The sequence below is a fragment of the Cydia fagiglandana genome, chromosome 17, assembly GCF_963556715.1.
Source record: "Cydia fagiglandana chromosome 17, ilCydFagi1.1, whole genome shotgun sequence".
Taxonomy (NCBI): Eukaryota; Metazoa; Arthropoda; class Insecta; order Lepidoptera; family Tortricidae; genus Cydia; species Cydia fagiglandana.
The window spans coordinates 13,918,201-13,934,044 of record NC_085948.1 but is presented as its reverse complement, the minus strand read 5'-3'; the positions used below and the strand labels follow the sequence as shown (position 1 = coordinate 13,934,044).

At 37.1% G+C, this 15,844-nt stretch overlaps 1 protein-coding gene across 1 annotated transcript in view; it reads left to right on the top strand.

Moving 5' to 3' along the window:
- Nucleotides 1-15,844, top strand: part of LOC134672600 (monocyte to macrophage differentiation factor) — a 67,453-nt gene that overhangs the window by 9,722 nt on the left and 41,887 nt on the right. The gene's annotated exons all lie outside the window — the stretch shown is intronic.

Genomic DNA, 15,844 nt, shown 5'->3' with positions numbered 1-15,844 from the left:
GGTGACAAGCAAAAGTCACGAAGTACCAGTGGCGGCGCGTCAAACATATCCATAGGCAAGCCGGGGCTAATTAGGCTTACATATTTCCTTTACAACTCTGCTCAAACGTCCAAAAACAGGCAAGCCGGTGGGAATCGGCTTTTATGGACGCGCCGCCACTGCTAAGTACTATAAAGAAATTAAAGTAACAATGCACATTATTACACTTGTAACACGGTTTATTTTCCAATAATTTCAATGGTGTTAGTTAGTGACTTTTGCTTGTCACCCGACGATATATTAATCGAATCTAAGCATATATGTAGACATAGATGCTTTAATTTTGCGTTAACTTTCTATTTGATTTGTTATTGAAATACTTAATAATATATTGACACTTGAACCTGATGGTCGTTATATAAAAAAAAAATGTTTGTTTGTATTTTTGACCATTACCCCCATGACCAACCCATGACGGAATTATTTTCAGGAATCTGCATATGTATATAAACTTTCATCAGCTCTACGTATAGGTTTTCGTATACATCTTATGCAATGGTAGCACGATGTATTTTATGGGCGGTATAAAACATTTGCCTCTTTCGCACGTAGGTGCTTTCTTTTTGAAACGAAAACTTTATGTCGGACATAATACGTGCTCGCCAGTCTGTTGTATCTTAAGCCTATAGCCTAAAAATACGAAATTCTAGCCCTTATCTCAACGGGACAAAGTTCATAACTCCGCAACAATTGGACACGTAAGACGAATCTAGACACGCGGCAGCGTGTCAAGCCAAGTTCAAGCAAAGGAACTGGCTAGCCAGCGCCGAGTGTAATATTACACGAACCACTTGGTGCCACTTTTGACCCTTCTATAACTCAAAACATCTTTGACGTAAACACATAAAACTACGTGTGTTTAATTATATCCATAAGGATATCTAGAAGCCCAAATTTCATGAAGCTAGCTCAAACGGTTATAAAGGTATGAAGGTCAAAAAGTCGTAAATTTTAAGACTGACTTATGACTTATAGTACCTAAACCTAACCTACTTCCAGATGACCTAGAAGGATGAAATTTGGAATCCAGCTTGGTTATTGTGTGTAACCGTAGGAAAAAATCTAAAAATAAAATAAAGTTAAAAAATAGGGGGGGTCCCCATACAAAAAAACCACTTTTTATTGGGACTGACATATAAGTACCTAAACCTAACCTACTTCCAGATGACCTAGAAGGATGAAATTTGGAATCCAGCTCGGTTATTATGTGTAACCGTAGGAAAAAATCTAAAAATAAAATAAAGTTTTAAAATAGGGGGGGTCCCCATACAAAAAAAACATTTTTTATTGGGACTGATATAAGTACCTAAACCTAACCTACTTCCAGATGACCTAGAAGGATGAAATTTGGAATCCAGCTCGGTTATTGTGTGTAAGCGTAGGAAAAAATCTAAAAATAAAAAATAGGGGGGGTCCCCATACAAAAAAATATTTTTTTATTGTAGCGTTGGAACCGTTACAAGCAGATATTTGAAACTACCCCAATATATGTATTATTATATTTGCTATATTAAAATAAAGTTTAGTCAAAAAATAAGTGGTGTCCCCATACAAAAAACTTTTAATACGCTCTAAACAACCGGCCAACGGTGTGTCGTCGGCGGCGCGCGGTACCACATAATTATACAAAGAACAGAAGTAAAAACCATACAGCGGAAACACAAGAAAAAACATTAAATCTCAATACCTGCCTAGTTTTCTTTACAAAAAGTATTGATATCCCACCAAAAACATAAATGTAAAAAAGGAGAGCCAAGTTCAATACAAAAATTATGCTTGGCTGTGGGGCTCGCCGCAAAAAGAATGGAGATCTAAATGAGTGCCACTGCCAAGTTCTATGCAAAATCCAAATATGTATTTATAGGAACAAAATAACATTATAAACAAGTATTAAACTCTATTTCTTTGCTTTATTGGATACCTATAACAATTGCTGTTATTTAAAAAAAATATGAGATCTTAAAGTAGCTTAGATTTGGCTTGGCCAGGTTTTATCAGAATTACAATATATATAAAATGATTGATATAATGAAAACTGGCCAAGTCAAATCTAACCTACTTTAAGATCTCACATTTTTTTAAATAACAGCTATTGTTATAGGTATCCAATAAAGCAAAGAAATAGAGTTTAATACTTGTTTATAATGTTATTTTGTTCCTATAAATACATATTTGGATTTTGCATAGAACTTGGCAGTGGCACTCATTTAGATCTCCATTCTTTTTGCGGCGAGCCCCACAGCCAAGCATAATTTTTGTATTGAACTTGGCTCTCCTTTTTTACATTTATGTTTTTGGTGGGTATATGTATAACTAATATACCGAGCCCCTATGGAGTTACTTATCATATTAGTCTAGTTCTCTATCCAGTTACCTAAGTGCCCAGTCTATAACCATTAATGATAGATAGATAGATAATTTCTTTATTCAATGGAAAGGCCATCCCTCAAGGGACCCCACCGATCGTGTGCTCTAATGTAATAATGTATTCAACCTAATCAGGGTATCGTCCATCCATACTAATTTAGTAGGTACAGCGTAGATGTGCATGTGCTAATAAATTCTAGTCTCGTTTGATATAATCCTCACGTCTGTTATAATACAAATCATGCGCTCAATTTTTATAAATAGGTAGGTATCTATATCTATACAGTTTAAATCTGTCTTTTATACGGGCCCACAAATTACCAGTTCGCCGAACGATATCAGTCTGTCAGTTAAACGCAAAAGCATAGCAAAAGCCGCAAAAGGTGACAGTTCCGAACAACTGACAGGCTGATATCTTCCGGCGAACTGGTAATCAGTAGGCCCCTCAAGAGCTTTTCAACCACATAAATCGATCGATTGTCGATGTCGAATGATGTTTGTAATCATAGTCCGGGAGCCGGCTGCATGAAACAAACCTCATCAAAAAATAGAATATACCTACCCTGTAGAGGTACCTGACATTTAGTAGATTCCAACGCACTTGGTCGGCCTAGGCTTAACCTGGCAGATTTTGTACAAATGGCAAAAACGTTGGACAAAAATTCATCAAAAAAAACCTCATCGAAAAATAGAATGAAACTTGTATGGTAGGATACCTGACCTTGAGGACAGTAAAAAAAAAGTGGTCGGCCTCACCTTAGCCTGGCAGTTTTTGCAGTCCGACCAGATTTATTGGGTCGCGTGAGAGCTACAATTTACCTCATCGAAAAATAGAATGAAACAAACGGATTATAATAGCTAAAATAAGCCTGTCGACGTATGTCTTGGTCGGCCTCACCTTAACCTGGCAGTTTTTGCAGTCCGACCAAATTTATAAAAAAATCATCAAAAATTTTTTATCGAAAAATCGTATGAAACTTGTATGGTACGATAGCTGCCTTTGAGAACAGTAAAAAAAAAAGTGGTCGGCCAAATCCTGTGTTGGCAGGTTCCTGTGTCCGACCAATTTTGTGGTACCACGTAAGAGCTACAATTTACCTCATCGAAAAATAGAATGAAACAAACGGATTATAATAGCTAAAATAAGCCTGTTGACGTATGTCTTGGTCGGCCTCACCTTAACCTGGCAGTTTTTGCAGTCCGACCAAATTTATAAAAAAAACATCAAAATTTTTTTATCGAAAAATCGTATGAAACTTGTATGGTAAGATAGCTGCCTTTGAGGACAGTAAAAAAAAAGTGGTCGGCCAAATCCTTTGTTGGCAGGTTCCTGTGTCCGACCAATTTTGTGGTACCACGTGAGAGCTACAATTTACCTCAACGAAAAATAGAATGAAACAAACGGATAATAATAGCTAAAATAAGCCTGTTGACGTAGGTCTTGGTCGGCCTCACCTTAACCTGGCAGTTTTTGCAGTCAGACCAAATTTATAAAAAAAACATCAAAAATTTTTTATCGAAAAATCGTATGAAACTTGTATGGTAAGATAGCTGCCTTTGAGGACAGTAAAAAAAAAGTGGTCGGCCAAATCCTTTGTTGGCAGGTTCCTGTGTCCGACCAATTTTGTGGTACCACGTGAGAGCTACAATTTACCTCAACGAAAAATAGAATGAAACAAACGGATAATAATAGCTAAAATAAGCCTGTTGACGTAGGTCTTGGTCGGCCTCACCTTAACCTGGCAGTTTTTGCAGTCCGACCAAATTTATAAAAAAATCATCAAAATTTTTTTATCGAAAAATCGTATGAAACTTGTATGGTACGATAGCTGCCTTTGAGGACAGTAAAAAAAAAGTGGTCGGCCAAATCCTGTGTTGGCAGGTTCCTCTGTCCGACCAATTTTGTGGTACCACGTGAGAGCTACAATTTACCTCATCGAAAAATAGAATGAAACAAACGGATTATAATAGCTAAAATAAGCCTGTTGACGTATGTCTTGGTCGGCCTCACCTTAACCTGGCAGTTTTTGCAGTCCGACCAAATTTATGAAAAAATCATCAAAATTTTTTTATCGAAAAATCGTATGAAACTTGTATGGTACGATAGCTGCCTAAGAGGACAGTAAAAAAAAATGGTCGGCCAAATCCTGTGTTTGCAGGTTCCTGTGTCCGACCAATTTTGTGGTACCACGTGAGAGCTACAATTTACCTCATCGAAAAATAGAATGAAACAAACGGATTATAATACCTAAAATAAACCTGTTGACGTATGGCTTGGTCGGCCTCACCGTAGCCTGGCAGTTTTTGCAGTCCGACCAAATTTGTGATACCACGTGACAGCTAGAATAGGACCACACATGCTGTATTCCATACGCATCATGACTTTGTGTACCTATCTGATGGGCGGGCGTATATGAAACGCCTTCTTGTACGTGCAGGTGATCCAGGTAGGTATACACCAAAGCTTAGTTTTTAATCGAACACTTGTAATATAAGAGGAAAAACTGCACGTGATCCTTCCAAAATTTAAATAAATGGTAAAATGTTCCTCCACGATGTTCTCAACGGGCATCTAGACTGCGTTGGATTGCTGTCACAGTTAGGGCTCCGCGCTCCCACGCGCCGAACTCGTCACACCACACTATTCCATATTCCCTGTCATCGTACCAATTATGGCCAAAATTCTATTCTATTAAATTCTGAGTAGAATCGCACGTACCTATAATAAATCGTTCCAAAACATTGACCCTTTCTTCTCCTCCAGACGTGTTTTCAAATCACAAATTGCAAAGCAACTTTCCTGGTAGTCACGCACTATCACACCCACTTACACACATACACCCACCCACCCACCCACACAGACACACACACACACACACACACACACACACACACACACACACACACACACACACACACACACACACACACACACACCACACACACACACACACACACGAACACATAAATTCCAATAAATGCATACAAACTAATAGATTCGCTCGTTTATGTAGGTACTGTATGTATTTTTATTTTACTATGTTTTATTTATTGTTTACGCAAAATTAGAGCTATACCTACTATTTTAGGATTTTTTTTCCAGTTTACAGTTATTATTAATTTTTTCTCTTTTTCCTTGTACCTTAAAGACTTACAAATTAAGTTATATTTACGATTCTTGTACAGCACAAGTTACAAGTCTACCCACAGATGATTTTTTATTATGTATAAATTACAGGAAGTTCTGTTATTGGCTATGCTATAAGTTCTCATGTTTTTTGTATATTATTTAATGTAAACGCTGTTGAACTTCTCAATAAATATAAATAAATAAAAATACACAAGATAACCTCACATATATTAAGTGATTATCTTATTGTTATTTCTTCGACTCGCAAAGGCGTTATGTGTCCTTCAAACCATTTGATCTTATACATTTCATCTCTTAATGTCCAGCCACAATGTGTTGCATCAAATTTGATGCAAGTGGATTCTGCCGCACACTGCCACATTGAATTTATGAAAGCCGCCCGTAACAAGCCATACGTCAACAGGGTTATTTTAGCTATTATAATCCGTTTGTTTCATTCTATTTTTCGATGTGGTAAATTGAAACTCTCACGTGGTACCACAAAATTGGTCGGACACAGGAACCTGCCAACACAGGATTTGGCCGACCATTTTTTTTTACTGTCCTCAAAGGCAGCTATCGTACCATACAAGTTTCATACGATTTATCGATAAAAAAAAATTGATGATTTTTTTATAAATTTGGTCGGACTGCAAAAACTGCCAGGTTAAGGTGAGGCCGACCAAGACATACGTCAACAGGCTTATTTCAGCTATTATAATCCGTTTGTTTCATTCTATTTTTCGATGAGGTAAATTGTAGCTCTTACGTGGTACCACAAAATTGGTCGGACACAGGAACCTGCCAACACAGGATTTGGCCGACCACTTTTTTTTACTGTCCTCAAAGGCAGCTATCGTACCATACAAGTTTCATACGATTTTTCGATAAAAAATTTTTGATGATTTTTTTATAAATCTGGTCGGACTGCAAAAACTGCCAGGTTAAGGTGAGGCCGACCAAGACATACGTCAACAGGCTTATTTAAGCTATTATAATCCGTTTGTTTCATTCTATTTTTCGATGAGGTAAATTGTAGCTCTCACGTGGTACCACAAAATTGGTCGGACACAGGAACCTGCAAACACAGGATTTGGCCGACCACTTTTTTTTTTACTGTTCTCAAAGGCAGCTATCGTACCATACAAGTTTCATACGATTTTTCGATAAAAAATTTTTGATGATTTTTTTATAAATCTGGTCGGACTGCAAAAACTGCCAGGTTAAGGTGAGGCCGACCAAGACATACGTCGACAGGCTTATTTTAGCTATTATAATCCGTTTGTTTCATTCTATTTTTCGATGAGGTAAATTGTAGCTCTCACGTGGTACCACAAAATTGGTCGGACACAGGAACCTGCAAACACAGGATTTGGCCGACCATTTTTTTATTACTGTCCTCAAAGGCAGCTATCGTACCATACAAGTTTCATACGATTTTTCGATAAAAAATTTTTGATGATTTTTTTATAAATCTGGTCGGACTGCAAAAACTGCCAGGTTAAGGTGAGGCCGACCAAGACATACGTCAACAGGCTTATTTAAGCTATTATAATCCGTTTGTTTCATTCTATTTTTCGATGAGGTAAATTGTAGCTCTCACGTGGTACCACAAAATTGGTCGGACACAGGAACCTGCAAACACAGGATTTGGCCGACCACTTTTTTTTTTACTGTTCTCAAAGGCAGCTATCGTACCATACAAGTTTCATACGATTTTTCGATAAAAAATTTTTGATGATTTTTTTATAAATCTGGTCGGACTGCAAAAACTGCCAGGTTAAGGTGAGGCCGACCAAGACATACGTCGACAGGCTTATTTTAGCTATTATAATCCGTTTGTTTCATTCTATTTTTCGATGAGGTAAATTGTAGCTCTCACGTGGTACCACAAAATTGGTCGGACACAGGAACCTGCAAACACAGGATTTGGCCGACCATTTTTTTATTACTGTCCTCAAAGGCAGCTATCGTACCATACAAGTTTCACACGATTTTTCGATAAAAAAATTTTGATGATTTTTTTATAAATTTGGCCGGACTGCAAAATCTGCCAGGTTAAGGTGAGGCCGACCAAGACATACGTCAACAGGCTTATTTAAGCTATTATAATCCGTTTGTTTCATTCTATTTTTCGATGAGGTAAATTGTAGCTCTCACGTGGTACCACAAAATTGGTCGGACACAGGAACCTGCAAACACAGGATTTGGCCGACCATTTTTTTTATACTGTCCTCAAAGGCAGCTATCGTACCATACAAGTTTCATACGATTTATCGATAAAAAATTTTTGATGATTTTTTATAAATCTGGTCGGACTGCAAAAACTGCCAGGTTAAGGTGAGGCCGACCAAGACATACGTCAACAGGCTTATTTTAGCTATTATAATCCGTTTGTTTCATTCTATTTTTCGATGAGGTAAATTGTAGCTCTCACGTGACCCAATAAATCTGGTCGGACTGCAAAAACTGCCAGGCTAAGGTGAGGCCGACCACTTTTTTTTTACTGTCCTCAAGGTCAGGTATCCTACCATACAAGTTTCATTCTATTTTTCGATGAGGTTTTTTTTGATGAATTTTTGTCCAACGTTTTTGCCATTTGTACAAAATCTGCCAGGTTAAGCCTAGGCCGACCAAGTGCGTTGGAATCTACTAAATGTCAGGTACCTCTACAGGGTAGGTATATTCTATTTTTTGATGAGGTTTGTTTCATGCAGCCGGCTCCCGGACTATCAGGGGTCCGTTAACCATAACAAAATTGTTGGGTAAATCAAAAGGGCTTCCAACACTTTTTTGTTGCGTTTTCCTTATAGTTTTGTTGGAGAACAAAGTTTGAATTTGCACCTTTTTAAGGATACTGAAGGCGGCTTGCAAATAATATTGGGTTGCGGGGAATTAAAATATAGTGGGTGGTTTGTGTAAAAAACGTGTAAACGATAATGAAAGACCAGCCAAATTTAAGTAAGGCTTTTAATTCTCGATCGCTTTTGATAATAATGGATCTATTTTTTAAAACCATGTTGCTTTTAGGGTGCTTTTACATGCCAACCACACAGACAACCTCGGCAAGTCAAATGCACATCCATATCATTTATTCGCGCCCGTAGGTGTGTCTTATAGGTTTAGCAGCCATAAGAAATAACCATTTATGATTTAAACTATTTTTAAACACTAAAAGCGACGGTGTAAAGTGTGCGTATAATGACTACAAAATAGAGGACTGTTATTATGGTCCTATTCTCTCATTTCCATATTTCTAATTAAGAATTCGGCCTTTGTCGCCATCACTTTGCCGCACGATGAATAAAATAACAGTCTAAAATAATAACCACGGGGGCGTATCCTTCAATACAAAAGATTTTACGACTGGTTTGCCAGAAAAAACCGGGCAAGTGCGAGTCGGACTCGCGCACGAAGGGTTCCGTACCATAATGCAAAAAAAAACGGAAAAAAAAGAAGAAAAATACGGTCACCCATCCAAGTACTGACCACGCCCGACGTTGCTTAACTTTGGTCAAAAATCACGTTTGTTGTATGGGAGCCCCATTTAAATCTTTATTTTATTCTGTTTTTAGTATTTGTTGTTATACTCGTAGCGGCAACAGAAATACATCATCTGTGAAAATTTCAACTGTCTAGCTATCACGGTTCGTGAGATACAGCCTGGTGACAGACAGATGGACGGACGGACGGACGGACGGACAGCGAAGTCTTAGTAATAGGGTCCCGTTTTACCCTTTGGGTACGGAACCCTAAAAAGGATATCGGATATATTATATGTAGGTATAGTACCGTGAGATACTTCAGAAACACATACATACATACATATAATCACGCCTATTTCCCGGAGGGGTAGGCAGAGACCACGGATTTCCACTTGCTACGATCCTGACATACCTCTTTCGCTTCCTTCACATTCATAACATTCCTCATACACGCTCGCCGGTTTAGGGTGCTCTTGACCTGGCCTTTCTTCAGGATTTCCCCGATCTGATCAGAGAAAGTCCGCCGAGGTCTACCCCTTTCAGTAACACACCGTTGGAATAAAGTTTAGAGACCCAAGTGTTGTTGTAATTATATAACAGCAGCATTTTTAACTGACCATCAGTAGACCAAATAGGACGATGGTAGAGACTAGACCAGTGGTTCTTAACCTTTTCAATCCGATCACCCCTATGACTAACTAGGGAACCTGATTTTACCCCTCCTCCCGATGGTAATAAAAAACATAACGTGTACGTTTGTTGTATTGTCATATTAGGTCAGCTTATTACCCCCACAAAATACCAGTTTTACCCCCACGGGGGTAATTACCCCCAGGTTAGGAACCACTGGACTAGACAGTGACTAAATCTCAAATGTGGCTGATACATTCGATTATGTACTGTGGTTAATCGGTTAGTTTTCGTAGGAGCAGTTTACAGAATCATTATAACAAGATAGTGAAACACCTTCTCCATCCATACAAAAGTAGACCCTATTTTCCTCTCTGGATATATGACATTATTATGGAAAATATTTTTACACAAAATAATGTTAGCCATATAGCATACCCCTTCGCTTGATTGAGCAAAATGGAGACTACGTTTGTATGGAAAGGCGATTTCGCGCGGTTGTCCACTTTCGTCTGCTGAAGGCTAAATGCAAGTGGTGCTATTACATTAACATACCATCGGTATTAATAGGCTTCATAATATATTTTTCTACACATGCCTACTCACTGTACTAAGCATTGACCTCTGGTATTTACGGAATGAAACCGCAACCATATTATATCATACGAGAACAATCATTCTATTATGTGCCTCCGTCTCGCTACAAATATAGCCTAGCGAAGAGCCACATATACGGTAATAAGGGTTGCTAGGTTCGTTTCGTCTTGGATTCTTTCGACCTTTCGCATGATTTGTATACTCTCAGGGAAATATAAAACTTATTTACGATTAACAGGGAATCCAAGTATAGCCTGACCAGTAATATGTATATGATCATTGTCAAGAGGGCGCTGTTATTCTCATGTATAGGGTGACAGTTCAGTATAGTATGAAAAAAATTAGTTCAAGTGAAATTCCGCAACATGGCGTGTGATCATATATTCCTGCTGTCATCATATAGCTGTCATCGTATAGTCAAGCTGTACTTACATAGAATTTTAAAATTCAGCTTATTCTCAAAAGAAGAGATAGAATAACCACGCGGTCGTCGATTAAGTTAAGAGATGCCAGACTAGAAGGGACGGTAGGCGAGACAGATTGCTCGAATCTCGAATTTATTGTTAAAAAAATAAGAGCGTGTCAAGGTAATTTTGAACACGTCGCCCGCTTAGCAAATTTTGCTGCTGACTGTACCAAGGATCTCGTTGAGTTCCCAAAAAACTTTTTGGATAAGAACTAAGCACGAAGTGTTATTTATTACAGTCACCTCCAATAATATGTTATTACTCTTCGAAGGCCGCAAAAATATGAGACACGCTCTTATGGCTCTACAAATAAGATCGTGCCAGATATTTTTGCGGCCTTCGTAGTGTAACATATTATTGCAGGTGACTGTAGAGATCTTTTCGGAACCACCCAGCGATGCACGTTGTTGGATTGATATGAAACAACCAGGGGACGAGGAGTCCTATGTAAAAGTGAAACATATTAAAATTTTTCGGTAACATTATATTATATCACCTAGATATTTCTCATCTGGCAACCCTATGTATGACTGATATGATGCTACCTTTGACATAATGTTCGCTTTCATTAGCAAGCCATATACTAAGTAGCATATACAGTTTATCTATTTGTATGATTGACCTATATACCGATACGGTACGGGTCATCTCGCGATACGTGTTCTCAATAGAAACAGATCCGTTCAAACACGACATGACACATGACATTTTGCGTTTGATATTCGCACAAAGGACAATATGACTCCGGGTTCGATTAGTCAAAAGCATACATATTTGTGTTCCACTTTCTGCTAATATAGGCCAAGCAATAAGAAGGTATAGAGGGAAATGCTAGGTACACAATTTTTGACTCCTTAACTTTGTTTGGACTAGTTAGGAGGTGAACATATCAAAAGTCCCCGGCCGTAGCCCCGGTGCTGGAGGGTAGAGGGGGAAAGAAGGTCTCATTTTTCGGTTTTTACTTATATCTTGGAAACTTTGCGTCTTAGCGACATGACTACTAAGTACTTGTAACTAATTTTATCAGCTTTCGGTTTGTCTTAGTAGTCATGTCGCTAAGACGCAAAGTTTCCAAGATATCAATGAAAAACCGAAAAATTCGACCTTCTTACCCCCCTCTACCCTCCAGCATCGGGGCTACAGAAGGGGACTTTTGATATGTTCACCTCCTAACTAGTCCAAACAAAGTTACGGAGTCAAAAATTGTGTTCCTAGCATTTCCCTCTACAACGTTTTTTGAGCATTCATTTCCTGACCTAATAGATAAATTGACAAAATATACTTACTTACTACTCCTTACTAATACTCCTCTGCTATATGGGGTCGAAGGACCCCATACAAAGTGTGCTTAGTTCTTACAAATACATTTAAGACCTAATTAGAGTAATTGTTGGTTTATGTAATGTAAATTCTATACATTGTTGTTTTTTTTATAACCTACGAGCTTAAAATTTATTGTGATAAGACTTTAGTATAATATTAAAACTAATTGCTATACGCTGTCCGGGTTCATGTTCACATATGTGTACCTTGTTTATACCTAATGTTGTACATGATTGCAATTATTAAATGATAAGTTACGAGTTACACTAATTGCCGCACCGCAGGTTCTAGTTACAGTGTGGAAAGATAAGTCGGGCCCTGGAGGGAAACTACCTTAAATCCTTAAGCTGGCTCATTTTACTCAAAGGAAACATTCGTTTATTTTTAAAAAGAAACAAAACTGCATTCAAAGATTTTCTTAAACTCGCTTGCCTCGCCCGGGACTCGAACCGACTAAAAATTCCAAAAAATAAACACTCGCTATTTTATTCTACTAGTCGATACAGATAATGTTAATAATAACATTTCTCCAAGAAACATTAGGTCTTACACTCGTCTTTTGTACAAAATATCCATAAAAACTAATATTTAGTACTCAAGATTTTTTTAGACAAGCCACATTGAATAAAAAAAGAAAAATTCTTAGAATGCAGTTTTGTTTCTTTTTTAAAATGTCTCCTTTAAGTAAAATGAGCCAGCTTAAGGATTTAAGGTAGTTTGACTAGTTTCCCCCCAGGGCCCGATTCGACTTATCTTTCCACACTGTATATTTATGAACTTGTATGTAGACCAGCGGCAAAGGTGGTCAATAGTTATTTGTTTTAGAAGGGAGCAAAGTTAGTGACCCCTTTGAAATCCGAGCAGGCGAAAGATGAAAAAGAAAACAGATGCGAAAGAGGTTTTAAAGGAAGAGGGTTAAAAAAGTGTCGCTGCCGCATGATCTCATAACATTTCTGAACGTGGGAAACCATTGGGAAACAACATTTTTTCGTCACATCAGCGAGGGAAAAACTCACACTATGGATACTACTTTATTTTAGCATACATTAAACTTAGAAGTATAATTATTTTCAGTAAGAATTAGAATCAGAACAATTAAATTTATTAAATTAACCCTTAAATGTATGATTTTTTCTTTTTGCCCGAAATTAATATATGTGTTACGTAATTGTTTGCTGATTATGGGAAAAATGGTAAAAAAATTATAACATCGGTTTTCACTGCGTAATCAGTGTTAGAAGTTGCATAGGCTAAATCATATTTATGTAAATATATAATTATCATCAGGAAGATATATATGAAAACTCTTACTACCATCAGAAAGATACACTATTTTAGATACACCTATGATAAAGTTTTTAAATGTAAAATAATTACAAACCCCAAAAAATACTTCCAAAATCACATACTAGAAATCATCAAACCCTGGATATTTTGGAATTTTCCGACATTTCGTCTTAAAACGAATAAATTAAAATATTGCGTTAATTTAAGTAAAAAATCGGAAAACGGATTGGTTTTACTATTGAAATATTATATAGGAATACATAAATAGATTTTATCAAATTATGTATAAAATTACATATTTTTGTAATGTACGCTGCATCGTACACCATGCATTTAAGGGTTAATAAAAAATAAGTAGAAGAGGAATTAAATATAAAAGCTTACTAATACGTAATTTTCATCGTGCGTAAGTATTACGGCGTTTTTCAGTAGTAAGACTTGACCATTCATAAACTTACCCCCTTAACCCCCTTATTACCCCTACAAACCTGCTAATTGATAATCGTTTGTACTTATGTGTCATTTTCTAAGGGAATGAATAAGGGGGTTAAAGTATAACATTTTATTTATATTTATGAATATTCCTTATGGTTCGTTTTTTAGCATTAGAAAGAACTTGAAAGAAGGTAAGCGATCTTGACAAGTCTTTTAATTAAAAACGCTTTTTAAAAATCAGTAACTATTACTTATGTAAGCAGAAGAATATAAATGATCGTATTAGATTCATAATTGTTACATTGTATATTTGCCGTAACTTATTTTTAAAATGTGTTTTTCAATTGAAAGCCACATCAAGGTTGTTTACCTTATTTCTAATGCAAAAAAAACGAACTTGGTGACATTATTGCTAGTAACACCCCATTCATATTCTGAAAGTAGAACTTAATCATGGTTTATAAGTATTTAAGTTCCTAAGTTTGTCACATTGCTATTCATACGTAAGGACGAGAACGTAAGCACTTTTCGGAACATCCATTTCGTTTTTAGGGTTCCGTACCCAAAGGGTAAAACGGGACCCTATTACTAAGACTGCTGTCCGTCTGTCCGTCCGTCCGTCTGTCACCAGGCTGTATCTCACGAACCGTGATAGCTAGACAGTTGAAATTTTCACAGATGATGTATTTCTGTTGCCGCTATAACAACAAACACTAAAAACAGAATAAAATAAAGATTTAAGAGGGGCTCCCATACAACAAACGTGATTTTTGACCGAAGTAGTCAACGTCGTTCGGGATCAGTACCGTATGGGTGACCGTTTTTTTTGCCTTTTTTTCCATTAGGGTACGGAACCTTTCCTGCGCGAGTCCGACTCGCACTTGCCCGGTTTTTCTGGGAGCCGCATAAAATATGCCGATGTAACTTCGAGCGGCATATCTTTAGCTGATTTCAGTGCAAATCGCCTTTGATCATACAATTCTTTGGATAATTTAAATCTGTTCAACTTTTTTATTGCATCGTACTGGCATAATGCATGCATAATGAGTCTCGTTAATTTAATTTAATTATAAAGAAGTTAAATTATTGAGTGGAAATCCAGTACAGTCAATAGCAGAAGCAGCTTCGCAGAATATGAGCTAAAAATGATGTACCTAAGCTACCTAGCTTTTATAAACTTAAATCTCTCCATTCCCTACACTCCCTACAGGACTAAATAGGTTATTTTTGCGTAGGTATACTTTAGACTCCCTAATTTGATTTAGAATATATAAGTAGATCTCAACTGCATTAGGCTAAAAGTCGGCTCAAAGTCGAATATGTAACGATTTGCGTGGCACAAAAACCTTCAACTGAAGATCAAAGATCTCTTGACAGTCTAGCGTAACAATAGGCCCTCGATTTGGCAAAATTCCAAAACATTAATATATTCAAGAGTCAACTTACGACACGACATATGTAAGTATGTAATGGAGTGTAGGCTTTTGATAGTTTTGACACTCCAGCCAGCCTACTTTTTTTGTTGTTGTTTTGATCAATAAACATGAGCTAGCAAATAACTCGTTGCGACGCACATATAAGGCCTGATTCGAATTCAATCTGCCAAATTGAAAACCCTATTAATGGTACTGAAGCTAGCTGAATCAAGATTTGTTTTTCCATAATTTATTGAAAATTTGTTTAAAAATTGTTATTTATAAGTAAATTCATCATTTTCCATTTCTTCCCGCTCCTGTCGTTAGTTTTGTTGTATGCCCTCCATCATACATCCGACAGTGTTTTTTGACAGTTTCTTAGTTTGAGTCCTATCAAGAACAATGTTTATTTTGAAATATTATATTGCATATAGTTTTTGTTGTTTTAACGAACTAATTCCTTGGACACTCCACTCCATACCGTTCAATAGGTCAATACTGTGGGACTTTGTTGAATCAAGTTTTTTGGTCCGATTTCGAGGGTACTGGCTTAAGCATGCTGATTGCCTCATAAACATCGTGGATCATCTCCAAATATTATCAAAGTAATATTGGAAATCCGCATTATTAAACTAAAGCTGCGAACCGTTTCTTTTAGTGATGTTGGTG